The sequence below is a fragment of the Podarcis liolepis genome, assembly GCF_965112155.1.
Source record: "Podarcis liolepis genome assembly, chromosome: 8".
Taxonomy (NCBI): domain Eukaryota; kingdom Metazoa; phylum Chordata; class Lepidosauria; order Squamata; family Lacertidae; genus Podarcis; species Podarcis liolepis.
In genome coordinates, this window is record NC_139560.1 from 20,046,977 (window position 1) to 20,054,732 (window position 7,756).

The following is a 7,756-nucleotide window of genomic DNA, read 5'->3' on the forward strand; positions in this document are numbered from 1 at the left end:
TGTGCTAACACAGCAAGTGACCTAGCACTACTTTGGAAATAAGGCATTATTCCTTGAAAGTTGGATTGTGGGACAATTCACTGCAGCAAAGGTTAGGTTTGAAGTTGGCTAATAAAAATTATACACATAGCCCATAAGATTTTGGGCTGGCTGCATTTTTTTTCTGGACATGACACCCCAAAACATCTTTGGGGGCACTGTCCCCTCTTCAGAAAAAGTGCTTTTGGGGGGCACGATCTTGTGTGGGTCACACGACTTCTTCAGGAGCAAAAACCTGGAAGATGGCATCCCAGGTTTGGTCTGTGTCATGTTGGAAGGTATGCAAAATGCTCACCTCTTGTGCAATGACTTTCTTTAGCTCCCTGAAAAGCATAGCCTCAAATATTCTGTTAGATGAATACAGTGTTCCTCACCACCCAGTCCTGTGTGGGATGTGAGCAATTGATTGTGTATTAATGCCTTCCTGCTGCAGGTGTTTGGAAATGTTATCTGTTTGGTCCCAAGTTTTGCTGACTGATAGCACAGAGCATTCGAATGGAAAGTTGGTAGCCTTCAGACAAATGGCTGAAGAAGACACACAAATTCTCCTAGGAGTTGGCTCACGGTTGGTGACAGCTACTGTGCCCTCAAAATTAATCCTCATGGCAACACAAAGCAATGCAACCTTTTTGCAGTTCAGGATATGGTTCCACTGGGATAACTCTTAAGCATTTTGCGTTCTGATGAAATACAAAGGAACCAGGGGAAAGCATCCTATCAAAATGGCAGATTAATGAATTATAGGATAACGTGAAGGCCCATTTAATACGTTGTATATAACTGCACGTAGGATTTACAGGTGTTGCAACCTTTTATTTGAATGATGGAATCAGTCCTGGTCATCCCTTTTTTCTCTCCCTCCAAACAGTAATTCTCATTCTGCTTCTCCTGAATATCGGAATCGTGATGGGGGGAAGGGAAAAAAGTGATTAAAATAGTAGATCAGAGTGACATGGTTCACACAAAACTTGCTGCATTAGTAGTACACAGGTCTCTGATTGGGGGCGAGAGAATAACAGCATACTATCGTTTCTCTCAAAGGGACGCAGGTGGTGCTGTGGTCTAAACCACTGAGCCTCTTGGGCTGCCAATCAGAAGGTCGGCGGTTTGAATCCCCGCAACGGGGTGAGCTTCCATTGCTTGGTCCCAGCTCCTGCCAACCTAGCAGTTCGAAAGCACACCCCAAAGTGCAAGTAGATAAATAGGTACCGCTCCAGCAGGAAGGTAAATGGCGTTTCCATGCTCTGCTCTGGTTTCGGTGTTCCGTTGTGCCAGAAGCGGCTTAGGCATGCTGGCCACATGACCTGGAAAAACTGTCTGTGGACAAACACTGGCTCCCTCGGCCTGTAAAGCGAGGTGAGCACTGCAACAGCAGAGTCATCTGCAACTGGACTTAATTGTCAGGGGTCCTTTACCTTTTTTATAATTTCTCTCACACCATCTTTTCATTTGACACAAACCTTCTGTAACTGGTTCTTCGAGTCTCTCCCTCAATACCATGTATTAGTTTTATACTAAGTTTTATACTAAGTCTGGCCGCTACTCTATGAGGACTAGCAACTGTCTATTGCAAGTGACAGTGGCAAGGCTGGTCCAGTAATGAGGCAGGTGGGACCAATGTCTGAGGAGGAGGAGGAAGAGCAGCAAATTGGCACCTATGGGTCCTCAGCTTGCTTCATTATTAACTTGTTTGGGTGGCTGGTCAGCTACCAAGCCACTCCAGTGAGGCATTTTGCTGCCCTTTCACATCCCCCCCCCCGCCTTGCTCTGAGGAATGGCCAAAGGGATCCTTCAGAGCATGATGTTCAGGGTAAGGCAGCCCCACTGAAATGAACGGGGCAAGTTATCCATCATTAACTGAATCCTCAATGGGACTAAAGAATGAGAAATGTCCTTTGGACACTCTCATACCAGCAGTGGCATGGCAGCCACACAAGTTGTTTCTGTTAGCAGTGAGGAAGAGGCAAATGTCAGCAACAAGTCTAGAGCCTAAACCAGGCTTTCGGAACCTTGAGTTCCCAGATATTGCTGTACTACAACTTCCATCATTCCTAGCCAGCATGACCAGGGGTGATGGGAGTTGTAGTTCAAGAATATCAAAGGACCCAAAGAAAGGCTGGCTGGGAGTGTATAGAAGGCAGTAGTACAGTATTGGCTCTCCAAGACCACCTGATCCTCAGGTGCAGATCAACTCATATAGAGAATAGGTGTGTCTCAACCATAGAGCTCATGGCTTATGCTCCATGGTAACTGACACAAACCTAGAGCTTTGTCAAAGTGCAGCCATTACTGGTGTTCTATTGACATTCCTACCATGGCCACAACCAGGTTGCAAAAACACCATACTTTACAGCGGATTGCTTCCCCCAGAGGATCCTGGGAACTGTAGTTAACTCCTTGCAGAGTTATAATTCCCAGCTCAGGAAACTACACTTCCCAGAATTCTTTGGGGGAAGCTTTAAATGTCTGCTGTGTATGCAGCCATGCATTCTGGTTACATACACACAGCACTCCAAAAGTAACTTTTACCCACTACAAAAACCATCATTCACTTCAGACTCTGAAATATAAAAATTATGCATACACATATTGGGAGCGACGTAGCCACCTGAAGATTTTGAAGAAGAAATAAGTAATGGAGAACTACTACAAATCTTTAAAAATATGTTTTCTTCATAAAGATAAAGATTACCTCTGGTACATTGCCTCTGGTAACATCTCAAAGGTTGCTATAGCAACCCCTGCAATGTAAATTAGCATGAAGCTTTATCACAAGATTTTTAGATTGCTGGATCTTGGGGACAAAACTGAGAACATCAGTTGTAGTGAAAAATGTGCTACAAGATGACCTAAAGGGTCCAATTAATAGTCAGTTGTGGTCCATTGGTGACTAGGCACAATGCAGTCTTTCCATTAACTGCTAGGCTGATAAATCCAACAATAAATGGCTACAATGGATTTTACTTTCTTTTGCGCATTCCTCAATATCTAAGGAAATTTTCCTACAGATTAAAACCTAAAATCTCATTTATCGTCCCTTCAAATAAGAATCTCAAAGCACCTGAGAGACTTGCAAATATATATTTATACTTTCCATCAGTATTGTTGTTGATATTGTTACCACAGTTTATTGCTCACCCTGCTGCCTAAGGTCTGAGAGCAGGTTTTAACAATTAAAGCACAACGTTAAATTGAAACACAATTAATACACACTATTAAGAACAAATGTAAGCAACTTAGAATTACAAAAATAAAATGGGTCCTGAAAATATACATCTCTAGTGTCAAAAGCCAGGGCAAACGGGTGCATCTTCAGCATTCAATCATTCATTCATTTTACTTGTGTGCCACTTTTCCACACGCAGTATTTCAGTACTACAACAATATTACTTAAACAACATGCAACCTCCAATAGCAAAAATAAAATAGGCGCTTCACAGTTTCTCCTTCGTCCTAGAGGTTGTTCACAGTCAGTGGCGGAGCTTCATGCTCCAGCACTGGGGGGGCAGAGAGTAGGTGGGGGGCAGGGCTGGCATGCACCCTGGGGGCGTAGCATGCCGCCTGTGGGGGCGTGGCGCCCAGTGGGGGCAAGGGACAGCCATGATGGCACCCCACTGGGATCGCGTTGCCAGGAGCAGTGCACTCCCCCCGCACTCCTCTTCCTCTGCCAGTGCTCACAGTCCCTCTCCTGCAGCAACTTGCTATAAGGTTTCCAAAGGCACGGGGTGGGGTGCCCCTCCCATTCAGCAAAAGCTGTATAATGAGGCCGGTAGACACACTTCTGTGGATTGGGAGTTCCACATCTTAGAGGCTGTTAAAGAGAATGACCTCTTCCAGGCTGCCACCTCCCAGGCTTCTGAGAGCAGTGGGAAACCCAAAACCAAGAGGGTCCAAGGTAGAGAATGGTGGAAATTGAGTGCTGAGGGCCCTGAGCCCTGCAACCCCCTTAGGTAATAAACACATGGACACATATATTTAATTAATGGGATAAAATAGGCCACAACTTTATTGGTTACAGGTGTGAGTGGTTTGGCTTAGGCATTGGGTGAAACCGGACTATATCCCGTCTGCAGGGAGTCTCCTAAGGGTAAACCACCTATAGGGGGAGCACTATGATATACATCAAATTGGGGCATCCCCAGGGTCCCCCATGGGGTTGTGGCATGGCCCTAGCCAGATCCCTTTAATGGGATACCCTTAACGAGGAAGGGCAGGCAGAGGCTACAACCTCCCCTCCCATCCCATAAGCAAGGCTTACCCAATGCCTAACCACCACTCGCTCGCTGCCACCACCCTCACATCTGCAACCAATCCTGAATGCCCTTAACAATATCAACCAACCAAATATCATTTCCCATATTGGAAAGAGGTACACCATCATTACGAGAAAAGGAGGGTGCGCTCCAGGCCACCAGCCATGTCCCCAGCTGTCCCGATAGGTCAGCCTGGGGTGTGACATGGTCGGGAGTCCTGGTGACACAGGTGGCACACACACACACACACACACAAACCCACCCTCTCGCCGGGTCACTGCAAAGCCTGGATGCCCTGCCGCAATGCCACCCACTGGGGGAAGGTGAGCGGTCTTGTAGTCTAAAACAGATTAGCTACATCTGCTCTATTGAATAGTACTGCCAGGAAAGGCGTGTTCAACCCCTCGCAATCCAGGAATCTCAACTAAAGCATCCATGGCAAATGGCCACCCAACCTCTGCTGAAAAACCTCCAAGGAAAGAGATTTCACAATCTCACAAGGAAGTCCGTTCCACTGTTGAACAGCTCTTACTGTCAGAAAGTTTTTCCTGTATGTTTAGTCGGAATCCCCTTTCTTGTAACTTGAAGCCATTGGTTCAACTTGTACCTCCAGAGCTAGAAGAAACAAACTTGTTTCCTCTTCTATGTGACAGCCCATCAGGTATTTGAAGGAGGCTATCATATGTCCTCAAGTATCCTCTTTTTCAGGCTAAAGATACCCAGCTCCTTCAACAGTTCCTCATCAGACTTGGTTTTCAGACCCTTGATCATCCTGGTTGCTCTTCTCGGCACACATTCCAGTTTGTCAACTTGTGGAACAAAGCTCGTTCTCTCATCAGTATATCTCTCCCCCCTGCCTGCCCCCAATCCTGCATGTATTGCTGTGCATATTTGTGAAAGGTCATGTATTTAAGCTCTGGGTAATAAAGCAAGGGACGCGGGTGGCGCTGTGGGTAAAACCTCAGTGCCTAGGACTTGCCGATCGTATGGTCGGCGGTTCGAATCCCCACGGCGGGGTGAGCTCCCGTCTTTCGGTCCCAGCTCCTGCCCACCTAGCAGTTCGAAAGCACCCCTAAGTGCAAGTAGATAAATAGGTACCGCTTTATAGAGGGAAGGTAAATGGCGTTTCCGTGTGCTGTCCTGGTGCTGGCTCGCCAGAGCAGCTTCGTCACGCTGGCCACGTGACCCAGAAGTGTCTCCGGACAGCGCTGGCCCCCGGCCTCTTAAGTGAGATGGGCGCACAACCCTAGAGTCGGACACGGGCAGGGGTACCTTCACCTTTACTAATAAAGCACAGACATATTTACAAATTCATGTGTATATGTGTGCGTGCGTGTGCATGTGAAAAATTCCAGAGGGGCCATCTCGTTAGATTGCAATGGGTTGCTTCGAAGTCATTTCAGCACCAGATTGGTGGGGGGTGGGAATCACCCTCCCAACACCCCCCCACACACCTGTCCTATATTTTGCCAGAACAAAGGTGGCAACCCTAATTGCCATTTAGTTGCCGTTTGGTTGGCAAGTGCTCAGTTAGTTGGCAGTTCTCCCAAGCCTGTGTGTTCACTCAAGATTTCAACTTTGAACTTAAAGAACAAATGCCCCCTATTTGCAGAAATCTGTACAATTCCTGGCATAATACCGAGCCTCTCTGGGCTATATGTCATATAATGTATGATGTGATATAATGCAAACACTAAGTAATGGTAATAAAAAATAATAAGGCATTTGCCTAAATGCAAAAGTCAGCAGAAAAACAACAGCAACATGGTTTTACAATACTACTGTTCTTCTGTGCTGATAATGTTTTCCCCCCCTTCCCTAACAATGCTTTAATAATGAAAGTTACATAATTTACTATATCAACAACATTGTTCCTGGGCTTCCTGCAAGAATGGGTATTTTCAAAGGGAAACAGTGCTCTCCTGTGATCAAATAAAGGAACTGCTTGACTCGTAAAACAGATTGTTCTCTCACTATTCCCAGCCAAAAAAGCAGCAGAAACAAATATCAGGAATGACTGGCATGGACATAGCTGCAAAAGTGCCCTTTGTGAAATACTGAAAACTTTAAATTGAAGTTGTGGCAGTAAGAAAAGAAGATGTGTGCCCTCTATTTCAGTCTCCAAATTAACACATGGGAGAGGAGACAGAAAACATAGCATCCTTCGTTCCTCCTTCTAGTACTGCTAACCAGGTTTACAACATCACAACAGTATGATCCCACTACTTACTGACTTGACCAATCTATGATGACTTAAGAGCAGCCTTGTTCAAAAATTTAAATCGACCATTTCAGAGATCAATTAGGTATCTGATTAACTTTCTATTAGGGGACAGGTTTCCCCCTACACCTCTGAAAATGTGGTCTGTTTTGTCTTTAAAGCAGCAATTTTAAGGAGAAAAGTTTGTGGCGATGAAAGATTAAATTCTTCAGGGGAGCAAATGCTTTTAATGCCTGGTTTTAATTTTAATTTTAATTATTTTAACTGTAATGTATTTTATTCTGTTTAAGGTATTTTTTTGTAATGGCTTTGGCTACACAAATAACTAATCTTTTTAATTCATAACAGTACAATTCATTATTATTATTATTATTATTATTATTATTATTATTATTATCATGCTTCCCATCTGACTAGGTTCCTCTAACCACTCTGGGTGGCTTCCAACAAATTAAAACACAATGCGACCTATGGCAGTCATAGCATATATTTTTCCTTCAAAATACCTATAAACATAAACACAGCATTTCCCCACAGTCTTCCTAAGGTGGCAGAGCCATGGAGGACCTCCAAGACAAGGAAGTAGGGGCAAGTTGTGGAAGACTTAAGAAGCAGATGGAAAGGCTTGGTAGCTGAAGACTTGCTGATGAGAGCTTAATTGTTTGTTTCTTCTTATTAAATTTATATACCGCCCCTTACCCAAAGATTACCCTTACCCTTACAGGGCAGTTGACAGCACAAAAATATTAAATGAAAAACACAAAATACCTACCATAATAACAACAAAAACCAATAACCCCCTCCCACAAACACTCATAAAAGGCCATCAATGGTTTAATCAGCCAAAGGTCTAGTTATATGGAGGAATGTTTTTGCCTGGTTTCTCATCACGTAGCTCAGACTGAATAGATGAGGGGAGGAGTGTTAGAGTTGTTCAGCAGAATCCCTGATCTGGACCTTGTGTGGAAATTACTTCTCTTCAGCACAGGAATGAGTTTCCAAGCTTTACAGCAGAACAGTCTTAAATATCAGTCGCAAATAATAAATGAAACAAAGCAACAAAGCAGCACATTGCAAGCAAACAATGGGGTTCAGTCCTTTGTAAACTTTCCTCTCTCTGGTCCCAGAGAGAGATCTTAAGCTTGTTTGTCTTTGCTGTGCTTCTCTGCTGCTGCTGCTGCTGCTCTGCTAGCACCAGCCGCCTCCAACAAACACACACAGGCTTCTCAAGTTTCAGCTTCCT